The 12,310-nt window shown below is 38.6% G+C and overlaps 14 non-coding genes across 14 annotated transcripts; all 14 read left to right on the top strand.

The window, feature by feature from the left end:
- The first annotated feature begins 273 nt into the window (after positions 1-273).
- TRNAK-UUU (transfer RNA lysine (anticodon UUU)) lies at positions 274-346 on the top strand. Its single transcript has one exon. It is a non-coding gene; the product is annotated as a tRNA-Lys (tRNA).
- A 339-nt stretch (positions 347-685) lies between these two features.
- On the top strand, positions 686-776 carry TRNAR-UCU (transfer RNA arginine (anticodon UCU)). Its single transcript is given in 2 exon segments — positions 686-722; positions 741-776. It is a non-coding gene; the product is annotated as a tRNA-Arg (tRNA).
- Positions 777-2,001: 1,225 nt separating this feature from the next.
- Positions 2,002-2,074, top strand: TRNAK-UUU (transfer RNA lysine (anticodon UUU)). Its single transcript has one exon. It is a non-coding gene; the product is annotated as a tRNA-Lys (tRNA).
- A 339-nt stretch (positions 2,075-2,413) lies between these two features.
- On the top strand, positions 2,414-2,504 carry TRNAR-UCU (transfer RNA arginine (anticodon UCU)). Its single transcript is given in 2 exon segments — positions 2,414-2,450; positions 2,469-2,504. It is a non-coding gene; the product is annotated as a tRNA-Arg (tRNA).
- Positions 2,505-2,799: 295 nt separating this feature from the next.
- On the top strand, positions 2,800-2,872 carry TRNAK-UUU (transfer RNA lysine (anticodon UUU)). Its single transcript has one exon. It is a non-coding gene; the product is annotated as a tRNA-Lys (tRNA).
- Positions 2,873-4,514: 1,642 nt separating this feature from the next.
- Positions 4,515-4,587, top strand: TRNAK-UUU (transfer RNA lysine (anticodon UUU)). Its single transcript has one exon. It is a non-coding gene; the product is annotated as a tRNA-Lys (tRNA).
- Positions 4,588-5,855: 1,268 nt separating this feature from the next.
- Positions 5,856-5,946, top strand: TRNAR-UCU (transfer RNA arginine (anticodon UCU)). Its single transcript is given in 2 exon segments — positions 5,856-5,892; positions 5,911-5,946. It is a non-coding gene; the product is annotated as a tRNA-Arg (tRNA).
- Positions 5,947-7,171: 1,225 nt separating this feature from the next.
- On the top strand, positions 7,172-7,244 carry TRNAK-UUU (transfer RNA lysine (anticodon UUU)). The gene has a single exon. It is a non-coding gene; the product is annotated as a tRNA-Lys (tRNA).
- Positions 7,245-7,582: 338 nt separating this feature from the next.
- On the top strand, positions 7,583-7,673 carry TRNAR-UCU (transfer RNA arginine (anticodon UCU)). Its single transcript is given in 2 exon segments — positions 7,583-7,619; positions 7,638-7,673. It is a non-coding gene; the product is annotated as a tRNA-Arg (tRNA).
- A 295-nt stretch (positions 7,674-7,968) lies between these two features.
- Positions 7,969-8,041, top strand: TRNAK-UUU (transfer RNA lysine (anticodon UUU)). The gene has a single exon. It is a non-coding gene; the product is annotated as a tRNA-Lys (tRNA).
- Positions 8,042-9,309: 1,268 nt separating this feature from the next.
- On the top strand, positions 9,310-9,400 carry TRNAR-UCU (transfer RNA arginine (anticodon UCU)). The gene is given in 2 exon segments: positions 9,310-9,346; positions 9,365-9,400. It is a non-coding gene; the product is annotated as a tRNA-Arg (tRNA).
- Positions 9,401-9,695: 295 nt separating this feature from the next.
- TRNAK-UUU (transfer RNA lysine (anticodon UUU)) lies at positions 9,696-9,768 on the top strand. The gene has a single exon. It is a non-coding gene; the product is annotated as a tRNA-Lys (tRNA).
- A 1,268-nt stretch (positions 9,769-11,036) lies between these two features.
- On the top strand, positions 11,037-11,127 carry TRNAR-UCU (transfer RNA arginine (anticodon UCU)). Its single transcript is given in 2 exon segments — positions 11,037-11,073; positions 11,092-11,127. It is a non-coding gene; the product is annotated as a tRNA-Arg (tRNA).
- Positions 11,128-11,422: 295 nt separating this feature from the next.
- On the top strand, positions 11,423-11,495 carry TRNAK-UUU (transfer RNA lysine (anticodon UUU)). The gene has a single exon. It is a non-coding gene; the product is annotated as a tRNA-Lys (tRNA).
- Positions 11,496-12,310: the final 815 nt, after the last annotated feature.

Raw genomic sequence — 12,310 nt, 5'->3', positions numbered from 1 at the left:
ATTTAGGAGTTAGTAATAGTATTTGGCCCTTTATTAATTTCACAGTGTCATTTTAAACACGTGATTTCTATGTCATCCGAAAATGAGATAGTACAAATTTCCGGAGTTATAATGGATTACGTGTGCTGCTGAAATTTCAAATGCTTAAAATATCAATTCATTATTAAACTCTAGAATATTGATTGCTAATATATGTAATTATATAAATATACAAAGTGTAGGTCAGTGTACGTCCACATTTGTTTAGCTGATTTTAAGGTAGAGTATAGCAGAGCCTGGATAGCTCAGTCGGTAGAGCATCAGACTTTTAATCTGAGGGTCCAGGGTTCAAGTCCCTGTTCAGGCGGTTGTTTCCTTTAAAGAAAAAGTACTCTAATTCTATGCTCTTTTTGTGGACCCCTGCATGACGAATAAGATATTCCATTACTAAAATTGCAAAAACGTCTTTCATGGAGTTGTGAAATACACATCTGTCTCACATATTATGTGCCATTTGACTAAACTTAAGTCGTACGTAGATTTACCAATGGTATCATGTAGTCTGAGACGGTGAATATCATTTCACCAATTCAATATTCAAAATATAGCCATGGTTATAGTATCAAATGAACTTTATAAAGCTGATCAACAGCTAATAGCTCATTATTTCATTTCAGAACATCTCTGCACCTCATTATAGTAGATTGGCTCTGTGGCGCAATGGATAGCGCATTGGACTTCTAGGTGAATCTAAAAAAGAAATTCAAAGGTTGTGGGTTCGAATCCCACCAGAGTCAGTTTTATCCCTGTTATCCTGTTATCCCAAGTACCAATTCATTATTATATTCTCTGTATTTAGTACTAATACCGGCAACCATCTTAACCCCTTGCGTGCTGATGACAGAACGGTTCCGTCATCAGCTACGGGTGAGCTGTGCTGATGACGAAACCGTTCCGTCATGACTCCGCCCGCGCAAGGCGGAGTCAGCACAGGCGGAAAATACGCCCCGCACGCAAGGGGTTAAAAAACGTAGTGATAGTTGGGACACTTCCTAATGTTGATAATGTCATTTTGTGTATTGCTGCCTCAGAGCCTGGATAGCTCAGTCGGTAGAGCATCAGACTTTTAATCCGAGGGACCAGGGTTCAAGTCCCTGTTCAGGCAGCTTGGTTAAAAAAAATGTATATCAATTGCATACTCTTTTCAGGATCCAATGAATGGGAAGTCGAATTACAGATGGTTCAAAAAAGTCTTGATCGAGTCCTTACATACCCATCTGTGCTCTACTTTCTTTGACAAGGGTTAAGAAGACTTACCCAAACTGTATCATGTAGTTTGACATGTTGATTATCTTTTATCCAATTCAATGTTCAAAATGTAAGCTAGTGTCCGATTAATTTGATAAAGTTGGTCAACAACTTATAGGTCATCTTTTTATTTGTGAATCTCTGATCACCTTGTTGAATCAGGTCGGATCTCTGGTGCAATGGATTGCGGCTTGGAGTGCTAGGCGAATGTAGCAAAAGCATTCAAACGCTAAGGGTTCGAACACCAACTGGGTCAATTTTATCCCTCCTCTATTTTATAACTAATTGAAACAGTAACCAGCAATCCTGCTTCTCCATCACCAGAAACATTTACCAAAATGGCAGTGAAAGAAAGTCTACTTAAACAGAGACTGTTTGCTTTGAAAATGTTGCATAGTCTATGCCCAAGAGGAAATTCCCAATGATACTGCTGAAAATGTAATTTAGGAGTTAGTAATAGTATTTGGCCCTTTATTAATTTCACAGTGTCATTTTAAACACGTGATTTCTATGTCATCCGAAAATGAGATAGTACAAATTTCCGGAGTTATAATGGATTACGTGTGCTGCTGAAATTTCAAATGCTTAAAATATCAATTCATTATTAAACTCTAGAATATTGATTGCTAATATATGTAATTATATAAATATACAAAGTGTAGGTCAGTGTACGTCCACATTTGTTTAGCTGATTTTAAGGTAGAGTATAGCAGAGCCTGGATAGCTCAGTCGGTAGAGCATCAGACTTTTAATCTGAGGGTCCAGGGTTCAAGTCCCTGTTCAGGCGGTTGTTTCCTTTAAAGAAAAAGTACTCTAATTCTATGCTCTTTTTGTGGACCCCTGCATGACGAATAAGATATTCCATTACTAAAATTGCAAAAACGTCTTTCATGGAGTTGTGAAATACACATCTGTCTCACATATTATGTGCCATTTGACTAAACTTAAGTCGTACGTAGATTTACCAATGGTATCATGTAGTCTGAGACGGTGAATATCATTTCACCAATTCAATATTCAAAATATAGCCATGGTTATAGTATCAAATGAACTTTATAAAGCTGATCAACAGCTAATAGCTCATTATTTCATTTCAGAACATCTCTGCACCTCATTATAGCAGATTGGCTCTGTGGCGCAATGGATAGCGCATTGGACTTCTAGGTGAATGTAAAAAAGATATTCAAAGGTTGTGGGTTCGAATCCCACCAGAGTCAGTTTTATCCCTGTTATCCTGTTATCCCAAGTACCAATTCATTATTATATTCTCTGTATTTAGTACTAATACCGGCAACCATCTTAACCCCTTGCGTGCTGATGACAGAACGGTTCCGTCATCAGCTACGGGTGAGCTGTGCTGATGACGAAACCGTTCCGTCATGACTCCGCCCGCGCAAGGCGGAGTCAGCACAGGCGGAAAATACGCCCCGCACGCAAGGGGTTAAAAAACGTAGTGATAGTTGGGACACTTCCTAATGTTGATAATGTCATTTTGTGTATTGCTGCCTCAGAGCCTGGATAGCTCAGTCGGTAGAGCATCAGACTTTTAATCTGAGGGCCCAGGGTTCAAGTCCCTGTTCAGGCGGCTTGGTTAAAGAAAATGTATATCAATTGCATACTCTTTTCAGGATCCAATGAATGGGAATTCCAATTACAGATGGTTCAAAAAAGTCTTGATCGAGTCCTTACATACCCATCTGTGCTCTACTTTCTTTGACAAGGGTTAAGAAGACTTACCCAAACTGTATCATGTAGTTTGACATGTTGATTATCTTTTATCCAATTCAATGTTCAAAATGTAAGCTAGTGTCCGATTAATTTGATAAAGTTGGTCAACAACTTATAGGTCATCTTTTTATTTGTGAATCTCTGATCACCTTGTTGAATCAGGTCGGATCTCTGGTGCAATGGATTGCGGCTTGGAGTCCTAGGCGAATGTAGCAAAAGCATTCAAACGCTAAGGGTTCGAACACCAACTGGGTCAATTTTATCCCTCCTCTATTTTATAATTAATTGAAACAGTAACCAGCAATCCTGCTTCTCCATCACCAGAAACATTTACCAAAATGGCAGTGAAAGAAAGTCTACTTAAACAGAGACTGTTTGCTTTGAAAATGTTGCATAGTCTATGCCCAAGAGGAAATTCCCAATGATACTGCTGAAAATGTAATTTAGGAGTTAGTAATAGTATTTGGCCCTTTATTAATTTCACAGTGTCATTTTAAACACGTGATTTCTATGTCATCCGAAAATGAGATAGTACAAATTTCCGGAGTTATAATGGATTACGTGTGCTGCTGAAATTTCAAATGCTTAAAATATCAATTCATTATTAAACTCTAGAATATTGATTGCTAATATATGTAATTATATAAATATACAAAGTGTAGGTCAGTGTACGTCCACATTTGTTTAGCTGATTTTAAGGTAGAGTATAGCAGAGCTTGGATAGCTCAGTCGGTAGAGCATCAGACTTTTAATCTGAGGGTCCAGGGTTCAAGTCCCTGTTCAGGCGTTTGTTTCCTTTAAAGAAAAAGTACTCTAATTCTATGCTCTTTTTGTGGACCCCTGCATGACGAATAAGATATTCCATTACTAAAATTGCAAAAACGTCTTTCATGGAGTTGTGAAATACACATCTGTCTCACATATTATGTGCCATTTGACTAAACTTAAGTCGTACGTAGATTTACCAATGGTATCATGTAGTCTGAGACGGTGAAAATCATTTCACCAAATCAATATTCAAAATATAGCCATGGTTATAGTATCAAATGAACTTTATAAAGCTGATCAACAGCTAATAGCTCATTATTTCATTTCAGAACATCTCTGCACCTCATTATAGCAGATTGGCTCTGTGGCGCAATGGATAGCAGGTGAATGTAAAAAAGATATTCAAAGGTTGTGGTTTCGAATCCCACCAGAGTCAGTTTTATCCCTGTTACCCTGTTATCCCAAGTACCAATTCATTATTATATTCTCTGTATTTAGTACTAATACCGGCAACCATCTTAACCCCTTGCGTGCTGATGACAGAACGGTTCCGTCATCAGCTACGGGTGAGCTGTGCTGATGACGAAACCGTTCCGTCATGACTCCGCCCGCGCAAGGCGGAGTCAGCACAGGCGGAAAATACGCCCCGCACGCAAGGGGTTAAAAAACGTAGTGATAGTTGGGACACTTCCTAATGTTGATAATGTCATTTTGTGGGGTGCTGCCTCAGAGCCTGGATAGCTCAGTCGGTAGAGCGTCAGACTTTTAATCTGAGGGCCCAGGGTTCAAGTCCCTGTTCAGGCGGCTTGGTTAAAGAAAATGTATATCAATTGCATACTCTTTTCAGGATCCAATGAATGGGAAGTCCAATTACAGATGGTTCAAAAAAGTCTTGATCGAGTCCTTACATACCCATCTGTGCTCTACTTTCTTTGACAAGGGTTAAGAAGACTTACCCAAACTGTATCATGTAGTTTGACATGTTGATTATCTTTTATCCAATTCAATGTTCAAAATGTAAGCTAGTGTCCGATTAATTTGATAAAGTTGGTCAACAACTTATAGGTCATCTTTTTATTTGTGAATCTCTGATCACCTTGTTGAATCAGGTCGGATCTCTGATGCAATGGATTGCGGCTTGGAGTCCTAGGCGAATGTAGCAAAAGCATTCAAACGCTAAGGGTTCGAACACCAACTGGGTCAATTTTATCCCTCCTCTATTTTATAACTAATTGAAACAGTAACCAGCAATCCTGCTTCTCCATCACCAGAAACATTTACCAAAAGGGCAGTGAAAGAAAGTCTACTTAAACAGAGACAGTTTGCTTTGAAAATGTTGCATAGTCTATGCCCAAGAGGAAATTCCCAATGATACTGCTGAAAATGTAATTTAGGAGTTAGTAATAGTATTTGGCCCTTTATTAATTTCACAGTGTCATTTTAAGCACGTGATTTCTATGCCATCCGAAAATGAGATAGTACAAATTTCAGGAGTTAAAATGGATTACGTGTGCTGCTGAAATTTCAAATGCTTAAAATATCAATTCATTATTAAACTCTAGAATATTCATTGCTAATATATGTAATTATATAAATATACAAAGTGTAGGTCAGTGTACGTCCACATTTGTTTAGCTGATTTTAAGGTAGAGTATAGCAGAGCCTGGATAGCTCAGTCGGTAGAGCATCAGACTTTTAATCTGAGGGTCCAGGGTTCAAGTCCCTTTTCAGGCGGTTGTTTCCTTTAAAGAAAAAGTACTCTAATTGTATGCTCTTTTTGTGGACCCCTGCATGATGAATAAGATATTCCATTACTAAAATTGCAAAAACGTCTTTCATGGAGTTGTGAAATACACATCTGTCTCACATATTATGTGCCATTTGACTAAACTTAAGTCGTACGTAGATTTACCAATGGTATCATGTAGTCTGAGACGGTGAATATCATTTCACCAATTCAATATTCAAAATATAGCCATGGTTATAGTATCAAATGAACTTTATAAAGCTGATCAACAGCTAAAGCTCATTATTTCATTTCGGAACATCTCTGCACCTCATTATAGCAGATTGGCTCTGTGGCGCAATGGATAGCGCATTGGACTTCTAGGTGAATGTAAAAAAGATATTCAAAGGTTGTGGGTTCGAATCCCACCAGAGTCAGTTTTATCCCTGTTACCCTGTTATCCCAAGTACCAATTCATTATTATATTCTCTGTATTTAGTACTAATACCGGCAACCATCTTAACCCCTTGCATGCTGATGACAGAACGGTTCCGTCATCAGCTACGGGTGAGCTGTGCTGATGACGAAACCGTTCCGTCATGACTCCGCCCGCGCAAGGCGGAGTCAGCACAGGCAGAAAATACGCCCCGCACGCAAGGGGTTAAAAAACGTAGTGATAGTTGGGACACTTCCTAATGTTGATAATGTCATTTTGTGGGGTGCTGCCATAGAGCCTGGATAGCTCAGTCGGTAGAGCATCAGACTTTTAATCTGAGGGCTCAGGGTTCAAGTCCCTGTTCAGGCGGCTTGGTTAAAGAAAATGTATATCAATTGCATACTCTTTTCAGAATCCAATGAATGGGAAGTCCAATTACAGATGGTTCAAAAAAGTCTTGATCGAGTCCTTACATACCCATCTGTGCTCTACTTTCTTTGACAAGGGTTAAGAAGACTTACCCAAACTGTATCATGTAGTTTGACATGTTGATTATCTTTTATCCAATTCAATGTTCAAAATGTAAGCTAGTGTCCGATTAATTTGATAAAGTTGGTCAACAACTTATAGGTCATCTTTTTATTTGTGAATCTCTGATCACCTTGTTGAATCAGGTCGGATCTCTGATGCAATGGATTGCGGCTTGGAGTCCTAGGCGAATGTAGCAAAAGCATTCAAACGCTAAGGGTTCGAACACCAATTGGGTCAATTTGATCCCTCCTCTATTTTATGACTAATTGAAACAGTAACCAGCAATTCTGCTTCTCCATCACCAAAAACATTTACCAAAATGGCAGTGAAAGAAAGTCTACTTAAACAGAGACTGTTTGCTTTGAAAATGTTGCATAGTCTATGCCCAAGAGGAAATTCCCAATGATACTGCTGAAAATGTAATTTAGGAGTTAGTAATAGTATTTGGCCATTTATTAATTTCACAGTGTCATCTTAAACACGTGATTTCTATGTCATCCGAAAATGAGATAGTACAAATTTCCGGAGTTATAATGGATTACGTGTGCTGCTGAAATTTCAAATGCTTAAAATATCAATTCATTATTAAACTCTAGAATATTCATTGCTAATATATGTAATTATATAAATATACAAAGTGTCGGTCAGTGTACGTCCACATTTGTTTAGCTGATTTTAAGGTAGAGTATAGCAGAGCCTGGATAGCTCAGTCGGTAGAGCATCAGACTTTTAATCTGAGGGTCCAGGGTTCAAGTCCCTGTTCAGGCGGTTGTTTCCTTTAAAGAAAAAGTACTCTAATTGTATGCTCTTTTTGTGGACCCCTGCATGATGAATAAGATATTCCATTACTAAAATTGCAAAAATGTCTTTCATGGAGTTGTGAAATACACATCTGTCTCACATATTATGTGCCATTTGACTAAACTTAAGTCGTACGTAGATTTACCAATGGTATCATGTAGTCTGAGACGGTGAATATCATTTCACCAATTCAATATTCAAAATATAGCCATGGTTATAGTATCAAATGAACTTTATAAAGCTGATCAACAGCTAAAGCTCATTATTTCATTTCGGAACATCTCTGCACCTCATTATAGCAGATTGGCTCTGTGGCGCAATGGATAGCGCATTGGACTTCTAGGTGAATGTAAAAAAGATATTCAAAGGTTGTGGGTTCGAATCCCACCAGAGTCAGTTTTATCCCTGTTACCCTGTTATCCCAAGTACCAATTCATTATTATATTCTCTGTATTTAGTACTAATACCGGCAACCATCTTAACCCCTTGCGTGCTGATGACAGAACGGTTCCGTCATCAGCTACGGGTGAGCTGTGCTGATGACGAAACCGTTCCGTCATGACTCCGCCCGCGCAAGGCGGAGTCAGCACAGGCGGAAAATACGCCCCGCACGCAAGGGGTTAAAAAACGTAGTGATAGTTGGGACACTTCCTAATGTTGATAATGTCATTTTGTGGGGTGCTGCCTCAGAGCCTGGATAGCTCAGTCGGTAGAGCATCAGACTTTTAATCTGAGGGCCCAGGGTTCAAGTCCCTGTTCAGGCGGCTTGGTTAAAGAAAATGTATATCAATTGCATACTCTTTTCAGAATCCAATGAATGGGAAGTCCAATTACAGATGGTTCAAAAAAGTCTTGATCGAGTCCTTACATACCCATCTGTGCTCTACTTTCTTTGACAAGGGTTAAGAAGACTTACCCAAACTGTATCATGTAGTTTGACATGTTGATTATCTTTTATCCAATTCAATGTTCAAAATGTAAGCTAGTGTCCGATTAATTTGATAAAGTTGGTCAACAACTTATAGGTCATCTTTTTATTTGTGAATCTCTGATCACCTTGTTGAATCAGGTCGGATCTCTGATGCAATGGATTGCAGCTTGGAGTCCTAGGCGAATGTAGCAAAAGCATTCAAACGCTAAGGGTTCGAACACCAATTGGGTCAATTTGATCCCTCCTCTATTTTATAACTAATTGAAACAGTAACCAGCAATCCTGCTTCTCCATCACCAGAAACATTTACCAAAAGGGCAGTGAAAGAAAGTCTACTTAAACAGAGACAGTTTGCTTTGAAAATGTTGCATAGTCTATGCCCAAGAGGAAATTCCCAATGATACTGCTGAAAATGTAATTTAGGAGTTAGTAATAGTATTTGGCCCTTTATTAATTTCACAGTGTCATTTTAAGCACGTGATTTCTATGTCATCCGAAAATGAGATAGTACAAATTTCAGGAGTTAAAATGGATTATGTGTGCTGCTGAAATTTCAAATGCTTAAAATATCAATTCATTATTAAACTCTAGAATATTCATTGCTAATATATGTAATTATATAAATATACAAAGTGTAGGTCAGTGTACGTCCACATTTGTTTAGCTGATTTTAAGGTAGAGTATAGCAGAGCCTGGATAGCTCAGTCGGTAGAGCATCAGACTTTTAATCTGAGGGTCCAGGGTTCAAGTCCCTGCTCAGGCGGTTGTTTCCTTTAAAGAAAAAGTACTCTAATTGTATGCTCTTTTTGTGGACCCCTGCATGATGAATAAGATATTCCATTACTAAAATTGCAAAAACGTCTTTCATGGAGTTGTGAAATACACATCTGTCTCACATATTATGTGCCATTTGACTAAACTTAAGTCGTACGTAGATTTACCAATGGTATCATGTAGTCTGAGACGGTGAATATCATTTCACCAATTCAATATTCAAAATATAGCCATGGTTATAGTATCAAACGAACTTTATAAAGCTGATCAACAGCTAAAGCTCATTATTTCATTTCGGAACATCTCTGCACCTCATTATAGCAGATTGGCTCTGTGGCGCAATGGATAGCGCATTGGACTTCTAGGTGAATGTAAAAAAGATATTCAAAGGTTGTGGGTTCGAATCCCACCAGAGTCAGTTTTATCCCTGTTACCCTGTTATCCCAAGTACCAATTCATTATTATATTCTCTGTATTTAGTACTAATACCGGCAACCATCTTAACCCCTTGCGTGCTGATGACAGAACGGTTCCGTCATCAGCTACGGGTGAGCTGTGCTGATGACGAAACCGTTCCGTCATGACTCCGCCCACGCAAGGCGGAGTCAGCACAGGCGGAAAATACGCCCCGCACGCAAGGGGTTAAAAAACGTAGTGATAGTTGGGACACTTCCTAATGTTGATAATGTCATTTTGTGGGGTGCTGCCTCAGAGCCTGGATAGCTCAGTCGGTAGAGCATCAGACTTTTAATCTGAGGGCCCAGGGTTCAAGTCCCTGTTCAGGCGGCTTGGTTAAAGAAAATGTATATCAATTGCATACTCTTTTCAGAATCCAATGAATGGGAAGTCCAATTACAGATGGTTCAAAAAAGTCTAGATCGAGTCCTTACATACCCATCTGTGCTCTACTTTCTTTGACAAGGGTTAAGAAGACTTACCCAAACTGTATCATGTAGTTTGACATGTTGATTATCTTTTATCCAATTCAATGTTCAAAATGTAAGCTAGTGTCCGATTAATTTGAAAAAGTTGGTCAACAACTTATAGGTCATCTTTTTATTTGTGAATCTCTGATCACCTTGTTGAATCAGGTCGGATCTCTGATGCAATGGATTGCGGCTTGGAGTCCTAGGCGAATGTAGCAAAAGCATTCAAACGCTAAGGGTTCGAACACCAACTGGGTCAATTTTATCCCTCCTCTATTTTATAACTAATTGAAACAGTAACCAGCAATCCTGCTTCTCCATCACCAGAAACATTTACCAAAAGGGCAGTGAAAGAAAGTCTACTTAAACAGAGACAGTTTGCTTTGAAAATGTTGCATAGTCTATGCCCAAGAGGAAATTCCCAATGATACTGCTGAAAATGTAATTTAGGAGTTAGTAATAGTATTTGGCCCTTTATTAATTTCACAGTGTCATTTTAAGCACGTGATTTCTATGCCATCCGAAAATGAGATAGTACAAATTTCAGGAGTTAAAATGGATTACGTGTGCTGCTGAAATTTCAAATGCTTAAAATATCAATTCATTATTAAACTCTAGAATATTCATTGCTAATATATGTAATTATATAAATATACAAAGTGTAGGTCAGTGTACGTCCACATTTGTTTAGCTGATTTTAAGGTAGAGTATAGCAGAGCCTGGATAGCTCAGTCGGTAGAGCATCAGACTTTTAATCTGAGGGTCCAGGGTTCAAGTCCCTGCTCAGGCGGTTGTTTCCTTTAAAGAAAAAGTACTCTAATTGTATGCTCTTTTTGTGGACCCCTGCATGATGAATAAGATATTCCATTACTAAAATTGCAAAAACGTCTTTCATGGAGTTGTGAAATACACATCTGTCTCACATATTATGTGCCATTTGACTAAACTTAAGTCGTACGTAGATTTACCAATGGTATCATGTAGTCTGAGACGGTGAATATCATTTCACCAATTCAATATTCAAAATATAGCCATGGTTATAGTATCAAACGAACTTTATAAAGCTGATCAACAGCTAAAGCTCATTATTTCATTTCGGAACATCTCTGCACCTCATTATAGCAGATTGGCTCTGTGGCGCAATGGATAGCGCATTGGACTTCTAGGTGAATGTAAAAAAGATATTCAAAGGTTGTGGGTTCGAATCCCACCAGAGTCAGTTTTATCCCTGTTACCCTGTTATCCCAAGTACCAATTCATTATTATATTCTCTGTATTTAGTACTAATACCGGCAACCATCTTAACCCCTTGCGTGCTGATGACAGAACGGTTCCGTCATCAGCTACGGGTGAGCCGTGCTGATGACGAAACCGTTCCGTCATGACTCCGCCCGCGCAAGGCGGAGTCAGCACAGGCGGAAAATACGCCCCGCACGCAAGGGGTTAAAAAACGTAGTGATAGTTGGGACACTTCCTAATGTTGATAATGTCATTTTGTGGGGTGCTGCCTCAGAGCCTGGATAGCTCAGTCGGTAGAGCATCAGACTTTTAATCTGAGGGCCCAGGGTTCAAGTCCCTGTTCAGGCGGCTTGGTTAAAGAAAATGTATATCAATTGCACACTCTTTTCAGGATCCAATGAATGGGAAGTCCAATTACAGATGGTTCAAAAAAGTCTTGATCGAGTCCTTACATACCCATCTGTGCTCTACTTTCTTTGACAAGGGTTAAGAAGACTTACCCAAACTGTATCATGTAGTTTGACATGTTGATTATCTTTTATCCAATTCAATGTTCAAAATGTAACTAGTGTCCGATTAATTTGATAAAGTTGGTCAACAACTTATAGGTCATCTTTTTATTTGTGAATCTCTGATCACCTTGTTGAATCAGGTCGGATCTCTGGTGCAATGGATTGCGGCTTGGAGTCCTAAGCGAATGTAGCAAAAGCATTCAAACGCTAAGGGTTCGAACACCAATTGGGTCAATTTGATCCCTCCTCTATTTTATAACTAATTGAAACAGTAACCAGCAATCCTGCTTCTCCATCACCAGAAACATTTACCAAAAGGGCAGTGAAAGAAAGTCTACTTAAACAGAGACAGTTTGCTTTGAAAATGTTGCATAGTCTATGCCCAAGAGGAAATTCCCAATGATACTGCTGAAAATGTAATTTAGGAGTTAGTAATAGTATTTGGCCTTTATTAATTTCACAGTGTCATTTTAAGCACGTGATTTCTATGTCATCCGAAAATGAGATAGTACAAATTTCAGGAGTTAAAATGGATTATGTGTGCTGCTGAAATTTCAAATGCTTAAAATATCAATTCATTATTAAACTCTAGAATATTCATTGCTAATATATGTAATTATATAAATATACAAAGTGTAGGTCAGTGTACGT

Source organism: Lissotriton vulgaris, unplaced genomic scaffold, assembly GCF_964263255.1.
Source record: "Lissotriton vulgaris unplaced genomic scaffold, aLisVul1.2 SCAFFOLD_1527, whole genome shotgun sequence".
Lineage (NCBI taxonomy): Eukaryota > Metazoa > Chordata > Amphibia > Caudata > Salamandridae > Lissotriton > Lissotriton vulgaris.
The sequence above is the reverse complement of the archived record's forward strand: the minus strand, read 5'-3'. Positions and strand labels throughout refer to the sequence as shown.